Genomic DNA, 13,607 nt, shown 5'->3' with positions numbered 1-13,607 from the left:
AAAAAATGAAAGTAATTCAAGGGAAGACTTTGGGGGTTGAAGAGAGATCGCATACTTTTTCTTTTCCTCCATTACTCTACATTTATTAACTTGAGCTTTTCTGTCGACCAACCCAAGTCAACAAAATGGACGATAAACCATGTAACAGAAATAATTGCAAGGCACCCAATAAAGTCAGTAGGTGCATAAGGGTGGTATCAAAATCTATAAAACAAAAAATTATTAAATATTTTTAAAATATAAATACAAATGATACATTCTTTTATCCTATTTTAAAAATTATGATATAAAAATTATTTATATAATATTAATTATTAATGATATCTCATACAATATTTAGACTCGAATATATATGTTCGTAACTTCGTATTTTGAGAATGAGTAATAATTATTTCAAAAAAATATTATTTTAAGTAAAGAGCCAAACCAAACTGGACCAAAGAGGGCCCGTTATTGTATAAAACTTATAATCATTTTCGAAAGGTAGACTATTCCATAAGGGCCCAGAGTCAATTCAAAACCCGGCCCGTTCCGGGGATATTGAAACATATACAATGCAAATTTAATCACCCATTAGTCAGAAGCGAAAATGGGGAACGTAGTGGACTGTACATGCTTTTCTTCATCTCTTTTGGCTCTTCTCCTTGGCGACCCATGTCCCTGCACCTTTGAGAAACCCACGTGTCGTGTTCTTCTTGTTTTATTTTTATTTTTTTCATTTATTTTAATTTGCTGGGTCGACCAAGATCATCCAGCCTATTGTCCATGGCGATGCGTCCTCTTTAAAAAAACCCAGCTATCGCCATGGATCAGGCTAATAGTGTAAGCAAAATGCCATTTCGAACATTATAGGATGGAAGCGAAATAAATGTATAGAATATAACATCTGTCTTTTATTTTCTATTCCCATTATTTCAAAGTTTTTTTTTTTTTTTTTTCATTTTAATCTGAATGATTTCACAAACCAAAATTTGAATGACGCCAAACTCGACTTAGAGTTGATGGTGTGAAAAACAGAGAGAATGGAGATCGAAGATTATGGAAAATATATTATACTCTTCCAATATCGATGGTCGACCGTGGGGTAGCAAAAGGAGCCTAATTTAGTGCAAGAGGCAAAGAAGACGGTATTAGTGTTAATTGATAGAAAGAGAGGAGAAATTCGATGCGTTAGGCTGGGAGAAATGGTGATGGTGGCTAACAGATTCTCGGCGGAAGGAGCTACATTACGGTCAAGGTAAAATCGAGATGTGGCATAGAAATGATAAATCTACTGTGAAGGGTATAAAAATATATATAAATTCTTAAAATTGAAGAATAAAAATTTAATTTTATTAATGATGTAATAGTGACGACGTAATGATCTGCGCGTGGAACGGGCGTAGATTAAAACCCTAAGCTAGATTAATCTAGATTAAAACCATAAGCTGACGTTTACGCCAACCTTGTTCTGCATTAGCCATTAGCCGAGCAGTGAGCAGCGATCTCAATACCCGAGCAGAATGGAGAAGAAGGTGGAGAGCTCCAAACTGAACATCGCCATCATCTGAAATCTGTTTTTGGAAAATCTGACTGATTGGTGTGATTGATGCATAAATCTGAAATGCTTGATAGAGCTGGTAGTTGTAGAATGAGAGAGCAGGTGGTGGCGGCATTGAAGATTGTCTTGGTTGCTTTATACATTCCTTTGCTTTTATTTGAAAGCGTCGCATTATGTGCTCCAGTATTGATTACCGATCAAAAAAAAAAAAATGTGCTGCAGTATTGATTAGAAATTTCGCGTTCTCCAACAAATAGAAATCTTGTGCTTGGCATTTGCTATTCAAACAACATCAACCCTGGCAACTGCGGTCTTCCAAATTTTGAAAGAAATATAAACTGAAATTCAAACCCTTTCAGATGTACAATCAGATGGACTGAACACTGTTGCATTCTGCGCCCTACTTGTATTCGTCATGGTCTTCTTACTTTATTGAAGGCAAGTTTTAATTTTGGTGTATTCCATGATTTGTGAATTTGTTGCAATCATGCTCTCCACCCTTGATGATCGTCTGTCCTGTTTCAGTTCTTCTTGCAACTACCTTTTAACATTTAATTTGTCACGTGGGTACATTCCCGTGATCTATAGGTGGAGCTGAAAGATTAGTTGTTGATGCTGCCGTTGAACTTGCGTCCCATGAGCACAATGTTCATATTTCCACTGCACATCACGATAGAAGCCGATGTTTTGAGGAAACTCTTGCTGGTGAGTTACCTTTTTCTGTAATTGCCTTTTGGACAGATGAGTTACCTTTTCTATAATTATTTGGGTTGAATTTTTTTTTGGGGGTTATTCTGTGTAGGTGGGAACCATTTGAACTACTAGAACCTTTTTTTTTTAAAGATTTTTTCCTCTGTTTTTTTATTCGTTTATTGGTTTGTGGTGCATGTGGATTATATGTGTAGGAAGAATAAAAGGATTTAGATATTTTTCATTGTGACTTGATTAATAATTTATGACCATTTCTTTCATTTAATGTGGTAGCCAAAGATTGATATATACTAGTTAACTTGCCAATTAATTAAATTGGAAAGGAAATAACCACCAGAATGTTTTCAGCATTTATGTTTGTTGTTTTAGTTTGTGATTATATGCTACACCTTATTATTATTATTATTATTTTTTTTTTATAAGGTATATTCTACAGCTGAATATCCATGCACGTATATGTTGCGGTAAGCTAGGTTGAAGGGCAACTTTTTTTTTTTTTTTTTGAAGCTGAATTTGGCTGTATATGTGATAATACAGTGTGCAGAAAGAAAATTAGATGGCAGTTTCTTCTGAGTGAAAAGCTTAATGAAATGGGAAGGATGTATCCATGTTTATTTTTAAGTATGTAATCCACACTTGGCACATCATGTATAAGCTATTGGATGGAATTGGATTTGATATATTTTATCCTATGCTTAGAAAAAAAAATCCAAGTTGGATACAACACTTAGTATAGTCCACGGACCACAATACTTTTTTTGGAAACAACATTGGGTGTTTTACAATGTCGATGGATGGGAATTGGTGGTCTGCATGTTAAGATGGTAATCTCCATCTACTGTTCCGATATGCACTATCAAATGTCAATTGGTTTTCAGGTACCTTTCTAGTTACTGTTTATGGTGCTTTCCTGCCACGTCATATTTTCTACCATTTTCGTACCGTATGTGCATATCTCCGGTGCATTTTTGTTGCTCTTTGTTCGCTGTTTTTGTGGCCATCCTTTGATGTTGTAGTAGCAGATCAGGTCTCCATTGTCATCCCAATACTGAAGCTTAAAAAGTAAATGAAGGTAGTTATATTTTTCTGATATAAACTGTTACCTGGGTATCCCCGCATCATAGTTGTTACATGCTCTACATTCTTTGGTCCAGATTGTATTCTATTGTCATTTTCCTGATCTGCTGCTGGCTCAACACTCTACTTTTCTCAGGAAGATATATAGGAAACCAATTGACTTAGTAGAAGAAATAACCACTGGTTTGATTCTTTATCTTGACTTTTGCTGCTATTGTAAGTTATTCTAGGTCAAATTTATGCTTGTGCCATGTAATTCTACCATTTCTTATTGATTTGCTTTGGGGGAGTCCAGGAATGGCAGATATGATACTTGTTAATAGCAGATTTACTGCATCTACCTTTGCAAATACATTCAAGCATCTTCATGCTCAAGGAATTCAGCCAGCTGTTCTCTATCCAGCCATTAATGTCGATCAGTTTGATGAACCCCATTCAAATAAGTAACCACATGTTTGTATATCACTCGGAATCTTCTAGTTTCAAGCATTAAATGCTGCGTAGATATTTCTCTAACAATGTTTTCTTTGCTCGGCATAATTTTTTAGTCTGGTTTGTATTTGCATAATATGTTTGCCTAGGTAGAATTTTCTCTCCATCAACCGATTTGAGAGAAAAAAGAATATAGACCTAGCAATTTCAGCCTTTGCTATGCTTCACACACTTGAAGGAGATGGCTTCTGAAATTATAACCTAGATGAGGCTTCCTTGATCATTGCAGGCAAGTCTCAAATTTTTGTGACTTCCACACTATTTTTGACAGATATGAGATACTGAGATATCTTGTACCTAGTTTGTTTTTTGGTAAATGATTGCAGAATCATGTGTCTTTGGAGTTTTTTTTTCCATCACCACCTTAATTATGCTGAAAAAGCGTTGTGTGCTTCAATCAAGGCTAATTTTGTAGTGGTGACCAATTACGTGATACCTTGTCTTGCAATGAAGTCTGGGCACTGGGTTTCTTTATATCCTCTGTTTTACAGCTAGACTCTTTCTTTAACTTAAGAGATGGTGGTCTTCACTTTTCTTTCTGTAACTAAATCTGTAATTAAAGCTTGGTTGGCTGTAATACAACACCTGCGTGGTAAGAAACAATTCAGTTGGCGAAATAAGTCGGTCATCTGACATAAAAAGAAATTGTTCACAATATAATGCTACTCTCTAGCTAGAATTCTAAAATCTGGGGAACTTGCACTTTTTGTTTGTGGACCCCCTTGTTTTTTACATGCTACCAGTTAGGCCTGTGCTGAAAACTGCAAAACCCGATTGGCCCGATCCGACCTGCCCAATAAAATCGGGTTAAAACTAGATGCGGGTTGGATAAGCTGTTTAGCAGGCGAAACCGTAACCCGCATCCATTCCCGATTGTCCAACTTCCTTCTTCATAAAAAAAACCCTAGCCTCTCTCTCTCTCACAGATGGCGGCATTTCTTGTCATGGTGCTGGCGATGGCAAGGGAAAACCTAGATCTAAAAGGTGAAGATGAACTGAAGTGGACTTACGGAAGTGAAGTGCTGAAGTGTGAGCATTGAATTGTTGAAGTGTTTTGGTTCGTAGTGGGCTGTTGTTGAAGAGACGGCGTCTTGTGGGTTAAAGAGATATGTTGCCATTTGAAGCTGAGAGGAATAAATATACTGGGTGTTTATTTTAGTTGAAGCTGTGCATTTTGGTTTGGCTTGTCATTTTAGTACTGTTGCTTTTCATTGTTATGTTATTGTTATTTCTCTTTTCTGTTATGGAAGATGCTGTCAGTATTGTACTGGGTATAAAGGAGAGTAGAGAGGACATTGAGAGGAATCATCTGGAATATTTGTAGCTTGAAGTATTTTCTTGTATGGAGGTTGGTCCTCCCTCGAAGAAGGAACTCTATCAATGAATGGTGTGGCTCTACTGCATTTTATCAAACAGCTTGTGCTCATCCATTTACTCTCACACGCAACCTGCATATTTGTCATCCTGCATACAACCAACCCACAAGGAAGAAGATATTTAGCAAGGTCTTAACATTTCTTTATCCTCTCTCTCTTTCTCTCTCTCTCTCTCTCTCTCACAGATGGTGGCTTGCTTTGCTCTTCTTCATCATTAGCAGAACATGGCTTTCGATGTAAACAACGGTGAAGATTACTTGATCAACCAACATGTAGGCCCCAGTTTCAGGCATATGATCTAGTGGACATGGATATCTACACGACGACGACAACCCATCTCACTGCCCGCAAGATCTCCGTTTTCTTCCCCTGCGACGACTTCGTCGTCTACGACCCACATGGTGAGCTTCTGCTACGGCCCGGATTCCAGACCCGAAGATCAGACCCAAACCCATAAACCAAAACTCAAAATTATCAACGGTAACTATTTAGTCTATATCTATGTACTTCTACGAAGGCTTCTTCACATTTTCACTTTGGTTGACTCTTTTTATCTTTCGTACTGGGATAAAGACCTGCACAAGATTTGTATTACTTGGAGATATTGGCAGGCATGAAGAGAGAGAGAGAGAGTGGTATAAATATATATATATACACGTATTAAATATCAAAGTGTGAGTTACCTTGTAATATATTCTATTTAATTCTCCACTTGGACTAGAGAATTTGATGGCTTTCTCGCTGCAAAAAGCAGCCTTGTCTGTGGAGATGAAGAGGAGGCCTGCTATAGGGCCAGCTGTGGTTGACAAGTAGCATCGGGTCCCATATCATCATCTGATGACGATGAAGAGGAGAAGTTGATTCGGTGGCGTTCATGAAAAGTTTGATGTTTAACGTGATTATACCAAATATAAATTTGTGGGTTACTGTGATTTTGGTGCAGTATTGCTTTTCAGGATTTGGCAGTCGGACTTTGGGTCCATTTCTTCTTCCACATAAGAAGTGTTGTTATGCTTTTGAGTATTGGACTTAGATTTTATAGAGTAGTTTTTTTGTTAGAAACCTTCCCTTTTAATGTACTACAATCTGTTTGTAATGTAAATGGCGAAGAAGAAAGTAAACGAAATACTGGAAGCCACAAGAACATGGATGCACAGTTGGTGTTTGATAAAAGTCCTCAAATGATAAAAAAGGGCAGTGATAAAAATAAAAATAAAAACCGATAGTCTTTATCTGACCCGACCATTCGGGTTGGGTCATTTTTCTCTTTACATGATTGCGGGCCAAGTCGGATCTGGCCAGAACAGTGGTTGGGCGGGCCAATGTGCAGGACTAGTAGTACTAGTAATTGAGCAGTTTATTACTACCAAGTACTGTCCTTGGTAGTAATAAACTTGATTGGCTTTTGCATTTACAGGGGCATAAATCATCTATATCTATTGTTTCAGGTGGGTATGGTAAACGCCTGAAAGAGAATGTTGACTACTTGGAAGAGCTTAAAAGAATAGCAGAAAAGGAAGGAGTATCTAATCAGGTTAAGTTCATTACATCATGCTCAACAGCCGAAAGAAATGCACTTCTCTCCCATTCTCTGTGCGTAATTTATATACCAAAGGTGCGATGACATTTGGTATTGTAAGATGTATGCTTCCCTCGTTGGCGTTTATATGCCAAATTGATTGGTTTTGGAAAAGGAAAGGAGGGTTAATAGCTGAATGTTTGATTATTGTAGGATGGCAGCTCATAAACCGGTAATTGCATGCGACAGTGGGGGCCCTGTAGAGACAATTAAGGATGGGGAGACAGGATTTCTTTGTGATCCTACTCCACGGCAGTTCTCTTTGGCTATGGCTAAACTTATGCAGGACCCCCAGATGGCTGAAAGAATGGGCAAAGAGGCCAGGATACATGTTACCGACTCATTCTCCACGAAGATGTTTGGTCAGCGTTTGAATCAATATCTCTTTCATGTTGCTAGGCCTAAGAGAGAGTAAAAACGGTGAACATAACATTAAAAGAATGACAAGATGTTGGAATTTCCTACGATCCAGCAGAGTTGCTTGGAGGCCTCTGAAGGGAACGCCTCTGTCTGATTCCGACCTCAGCATCTTCTTATTGCTGTCCGTTTTCAAATAGCAGAAACTATTTCTTTTCGGCTCACTAGTGTGTTTCTACACTCTGTACCAGCAGTTGGAAAGTAGATGAACCTGATTGATTATATTTTGTTTTGTTTTTTGTTTGCAACTTTGCGTATTGAGTGACACACTTGGTGGAAAGCATGCATGTGAATTGTGAGGGACTTGCATATTTGGTAGAACATAATTTTCTGATCTTTGAAAGTCTTTTTAAGGTCCTTTTGGAAATAGCAACAACATTACATTCGATCTCAAAAGAAATTAGGGACTACGTGGCCTGCCACGCCAGTAATAATAAAACAATTTTGAAAAGCAAATACGTTTCATCATGTTTAAATTTTTTTTAATTCATTTCTTTTTGGGCTAAAACCAACGCATGACGCAATCACTCAGGCAATCGCTTGCAAGTCACGGCATTGACGCATCATCCAATCGTTGTAAGTTCGTTTGTTCAGACTTCGTTTGAAACTTAGAATATTTCAATTCAAATTAATTTTAAGTTGAGTTTGATATTCAAATAATAAATACTCAATTCTTAAATTAATAAATTTATCTCAACTTAATATTTTTTTACATGTTAGAATTATAACATTTTTCAACTTCACATAAATACATTTAAATTCATCTTAATATTTAAACACATTTAAACTTATCTTAAGTAGTTTTTACAAAACTTACTTCATCATTTCAACTCACTATTATTTATAAACAATTCAAATCATCTAATCTCAACTCAACATCTAAACGGGACGTTTGTCAACGTAGTTTGAGTTATGATATATTTACAATTTTTTAAAAGTGATTTTACAATTCATTGTTAATCTATTAATACAATTATATCATTTCAATATATATAAATTTTAATATTATAAAATTACTCTAAAGTTGAAATATTTATAAGAGTTAATCTTATAACTGGTCGGGCTGACCTCCACCTAAAAACGGCCCTCCAATAATTTCAAGACACGTATGCTTCTCATTTACACTGCAATGGAACCGCACCGCACGGAAAGAAACACCTCTCACCCTCGGATCCCCCATCTCAGATTTCTTCTTCGTCTAGCTCCTCGGTCTCCCTCTCACATTCGCAGCCCCGCAGCCCATCCCAGCCCAACTCCCACCTCTCGGAAGTTCGGAACCTTCGTCGGTGAGCTCCCTCTCAACCTTCACTGGTATTTAAGCATTTGATAAGGTAATCTTTCTAGCTTCTTACTTTGCTTCACCGTCATAAAATGGGAAAAACCTTTTGCAAAGCCGCGTAATGCACATTGTGATCATTCATTGTTGCTTGTGGTTCTTACTGGCTCAAAATGTGCAGTCATTCGGTGACATTACTTTGATGAATAAGGAAGGTTATTAACGTATTGGTAAATAAATAAGAACAGAATCCGACAATTTGTAATTCTGAATGTTAAGAAATCACAAATTATATAGAATTTTATACATGAAGAGGTCTCAGTTTGGATAATTTTAGTACGCATCTCGTGTTTCAATACTTGGGAAATAATATTGATGTTATGATTATTAATTATAAAGTTTAGATATAAAATATGATTGATTTTGTTTTCTAAGAAAGGCAAATGCAGAATGATTTGTTCAGTTCTTGAATATGACTGGCATTGAGTTCTTCCATGGAAGAAAAATATTTTATAGAGAATTTCTTGGGTGTGGCTCATCCAAGTCCTTACAAAGTCGTCAGTTTGGAAATAGTACCAAGAAGGGTGACAAGATCAAGCGAATGAAGATTAACGCATACAGTTTTTTTATTTACCATTTTTTTCTCAAAATGCATGTTGTTACAAAACCCTACCTAAAGCCACCTATGGTTTACCTGTTACATGGGATACTAGTATTATTGGAAGGGGGTAAAAATTGTTGTAATTGAAAGTTTGTGTATTGACTTAGCTGTTACATATCTTGATTTTTGTTTTACCTTTTATGTCTCCTATCTCCATTCTTTAACTTCGATTTTAACTATTTTTCACTTGGATTTCTGATTTAGCTATCTAAGGATTTACCTATTGCTAGATATATATATATATATATATATATATATCTTTGTAGATGGTAGCTGACATGTTTGCAACGATATAGTTTCTGTTTATGTATGCAATGAATACATTTGTATGAAGGACATTAATTTTATTGGTCTGGATGGCTTGCAGAATATATTTCTTGCGTCTCTTGTTGGCAGCCTATACAGAACATATAAAGAAGTTGGTGTCTGAACTCGACACATCAGAATATACACTGTTCTTAGATTAAAATTCTTGAAATTATGTGTTTTTGCCTTGTCTACTGTAATTGAATGTGTTTGTTATATTTCTACAGTGTTATATATTTGCTTTATCACCTTCCTGGTTGGATTACTTCTTGCTTTATCACCTTCTTGGTTGTAATTCTTGAAATTATGTGTTTGCTAATAGTTTTGGGAGAAGGTTTCCGCAAGAGAGTACTTCATAAACGTGTAGCAATCGAGCAAGCTAAATTTAAAGCAATAGAGAAAAAGTACAAGGAAATCCTGAAATTGTTGTTGTTGTCATGGTTTATCTTTATGCTTACGAACATGTGGTGGTGAATGTAATGAATGTAATGGACATGTAGATTATGATGTGGGAATGTAATGGACATGTGGTGAATGTTGTAATCTGTTTTTGCGAATGCTGAATGTTGTTCTTTTTTCCAACTGAATGAACATATTGTTTTTAGACCTCTGTTTTGTACATATTTCTGGACATGTTATAAAAATGTAAGTTATAGATGATTTGAACACAATCTGGATAGCAAAGCTTGAAACCATAAAAAATATTAGATTTTTCATAATCATATAGAAAGAGAGCTTCAAAATATTTGGAATTATATAGAATAATAAAAACTCTTGATCGTTTGAGTACATTCAGATTTACATAACAAAACCAAGGCATCCTCTCTTTTAAGACTATGAAAGACTATGAAATAAAAGCAGTCTTCAAAGCTTCAAAGCTCCACTCTTCAAAGCTTCACTCCACTCTTCAAAGTTTCACTCCACTCTTCAAAGCACACAATCTACTGCATTCTTCACTGTCATATCAAAATAAAGAGTGGTTAAATTAACTTTGTGATAAAAAGAGGTTTAAATAACTATCCATAACTTAACAAAAGATTGCAAAAAATTTTTATACTGCACTAAAACAACTTCACTAAGAATCCGAATCTTGCGATATGTGTCAGTTCTTGGCCCAAGATCCCAACATAAATCACAACAAAACACAATAAATATTAACTTCTTCGATTAAAGACCAAAAAATAAAATACAAATATTTATAAGTTATTATACTTCACTGAAGGACAATTGTTCTTATCGATATGCTTGAGTGTCTTTCACATTGTCAAATACCATACCAATGAATGGATCTAAAGATCACTACTTGAAGAGAAAATCACATTGACTCCCTCATCCATAGTGCTTCATCTTCGACATCAACTACCGCTTAAGTGAGCATATAATGGTAGTAGGCAATGCCTACGAAAGCTACAGCACAGACTAGGCATTTCTAATGTGAATATGATAAGAAAGAAAAAGACATTTGCTATAGCTTGATTTTGGTCTGCCAATGAACTCAAATCTCTTTCTCAGATTCTGCATGGGATTACTTGCAAAAAAAAAATTTGCTTGTGACAACTAATTAGCACTAATTACTATTTTTCTTTTTTAACAATAATTTAACCTACTGTACGTTCCATACAACTTTGATGGTTTATGCCATTTTGTTTGCAACATTATATATATTGGGTACCTTTCTTTTCTAATATTGGAAGAAGGTGGCTAATTGTCTAGATTGTTATAGGTTTTGGAAGAAAACTACAAAGCCAAGCAATCCACAAAATGAACATGCACGGCTACTGGCGCTAGTTGCTGCTATCATCATGCAGAATTATATGGTAAAAACTTATAAAAGAATCAGACAGAAGGGAAAAAATTCAGGTTATCTCTGAATTTAATTTCTCAACCTTCACTCGGACAATGTTGTGAGCAAAATCTCTTGTTGATGAGGTGTGGCTGAGGGGAATGAGGAGTTTAAGATCGGGTATGAAAGTGGCTCAATCAGCCCGACACACCATCTATAGAAGATAAATCTAAATCTATAGGAAAAAACCTAAATTCGAAGCTTACCATGTAAGTGGCTAAGGATGACGGTGAGGTCGACGGTGCTGAAGTGAACTCCTGCGGCGATGTTAAAGGCTTGAACAATTAAGGGCTGCTGAAACTTGATTTCGATCAGGTGAGAAAATGGTCTCCAATTCATGAAAGATCTGGTGTGATGAGGTTCATTGTGCTTTAAGTAGAATTGTTGATGTGGCAAATTATCATTGAAGGTTGTTTAAGCCAAAGGATCAGCCTGACCGCTCCAAAGCGATTCTGTTTACTTTATTATTACTTTTCACTTATTATTTCTATTATTCATTACTTTTTATCTATTTTTTTTTATTATTTAATATTTTTTTATTATTGTTTTACTATTATTTATAAGTATTCTCTTTCTCAAATATTCCCACTATTTAAACGTAACCTATTGTCATAGGCAAATAAATTGATCAAATAATTATTATTTCCCTTTGGGCTACGACACCATATTTATTATTGTTGAAAATGGTCAAGTGTCTCTATCTTTTAAATGAAATCACGGAAAGATGAAGCAATGAACCATTCAAACAACCACAATTTCAACGTATTATGAATGAAATAGTGTTGTGCAATAAATAAAGCCTGTCAGTGTGGTTCAGTTCTTTGTTTGGATATTCAATTGGGTTATCCTGTCCAAAAGATACTTCCATTAAAAAACATAATCTTGAATGGGAAAGCGAAAGTCCAACCACTTAGATCTAGATCCATATATTTATATCTTTTAATTTCTATACTATATAGTTAAATAGGTACATGATCTCCTTAAGATGCCACGCATCCACACTTGTTGTCCAACAAAATAAATGCACGTGAAATATGATTAACTACTGTTAAAGGCTTAAATACCGACGTGTACTATAAATATATCTATGCATTCTTATTTCCTGTAGCTGACATGCATCTTACTTTTTTTTTTATTTTTTTAGGGAAATGAAATTATGTTATTTATGTGGAGTCACAAATTAATTATTTAAAAATAATTTTATAAATTAACATGATTTTATATTATCTATCGGATCTATTTTATTATAAAAATAATTTTATAATTTGATAAATTATATTTATAAAATTACGTAATCGGGTAAAGTGTTTCTCATTATAAAAGGATAAAAATTTCTTCTGCGTCACCCACTACGTCAAGCCTTGCACTGTTCCCCCATCCATGCGGTGTCTAGTTGACTTCCTAACTTCGGACATTTGGTGACGAGTCTTGCTGCAGAATGGCCGAGTGAAATAGCCCGCGGCGCAACTGTTCCTTTTCTTTTTTTTTTTTTTTTTTTATCTATTTTTTCCTCAGACACAACGCACCCAATAAGTTAACGTTTTTCTTTTTCTTTTTAAATAAAAAAATAAAATGATTGTAAAATAAAACTAACCCACTATAGAAAGATCTTCGTGCATATATTCGTTCTTTTTCTTTTGTAAGAGATTAAATGGAAAATATATGCAAAATGATAAACACATTATTTTTCATAATATTTATTTGATATCATTTTAAGGATATTTTTGTAAAGAGCAGTGCTGCACGGGAGCAATCTCGAGAAGATTTTTTTTTTCATTATTTTTTATATTCTTAAATTTTTTTTTTAAAAAAAATTTACAACATCACTAAAAAACACATTCTTAATCACTAAATAAAAAAGAAAAATTATCGGGACCCAAATGTCAGTGACTAGCATTTTTTTTTTCTTTTGTAAAATATCTTATAAAAATAACATCAATTTACAAAAATATCTTTATTTTACAAAGTAATGTTAGGTACAAATCTGAGTAGACAAACCATGTACTTGCTATTTGTTAAAAAATGAATCTCACTAACAAGAAATAATTTTTTTACATTTTTTTAAGGTGAGATCTATATTTTTACAAAGACTTGTAGAGACTTATCTATTTAGAAATTATACAAATCATTCTTCCATTTTATAACATATATTATAAAATGTATTGTGCGAATATCATTACTCTTTAAGGATACTTTTTATTAGAGAATTTTGTACATAAGCTCTCTCATATTCTCTTTTAATATAATTTTCTAAACTTTTAAAAATGAGTTGAGATGGTTTTAGATGAGTTAAATAAAATATTATTATAATATTATTTTTTAATATTAT

The 13,607-nt window shown here is 34.6% G+C and overlaps 1 long non-coding RNA gene and 1 pseudogene across 1 annotated transcript; both read left to right on the top strand.

The window, feature by feature from the left end:
* The first annotated feature begins 1,438 nt into the window (after nucleotides 1-1,438).
* LOC121236774 lies at nucleotides 1,439-7,602 on the top strand (annotated as a pseudogene).
* Nucleotides 4,830-6,406, top strand: LOC121236777. The gene is made up of 2 exons (XR_005934804.1): nucleotides 4,830-5,207; nucleotides 5,382-6,406. It is a non-coding gene; the product is annotated as an uncharacterized LOC121236777 (long non-coding RNA).
* Nucleotides 7,603-13,607: the final 6,005 nt, after the last annotated feature.

This window comes from Juglans microcarpa x Juglans regia, chromosome 6S (assembly GCF_004785595.1).
Source record: "Juglans microcarpa x Juglans regia isolate MS1-56 chromosome 6S, Jm3101_v1.0, whole genome shotgun sequence".
Taxonomy (NCBI): Eukaryota; Viridiplantae; Streptophyta; class Magnoliopsida; order Fagales; family Juglandaceae; genus Juglans; species Juglans microcarpa x Juglans regia.
This window is presented reverse-complemented; position numbering and strand designations above follow the sequence as displayed.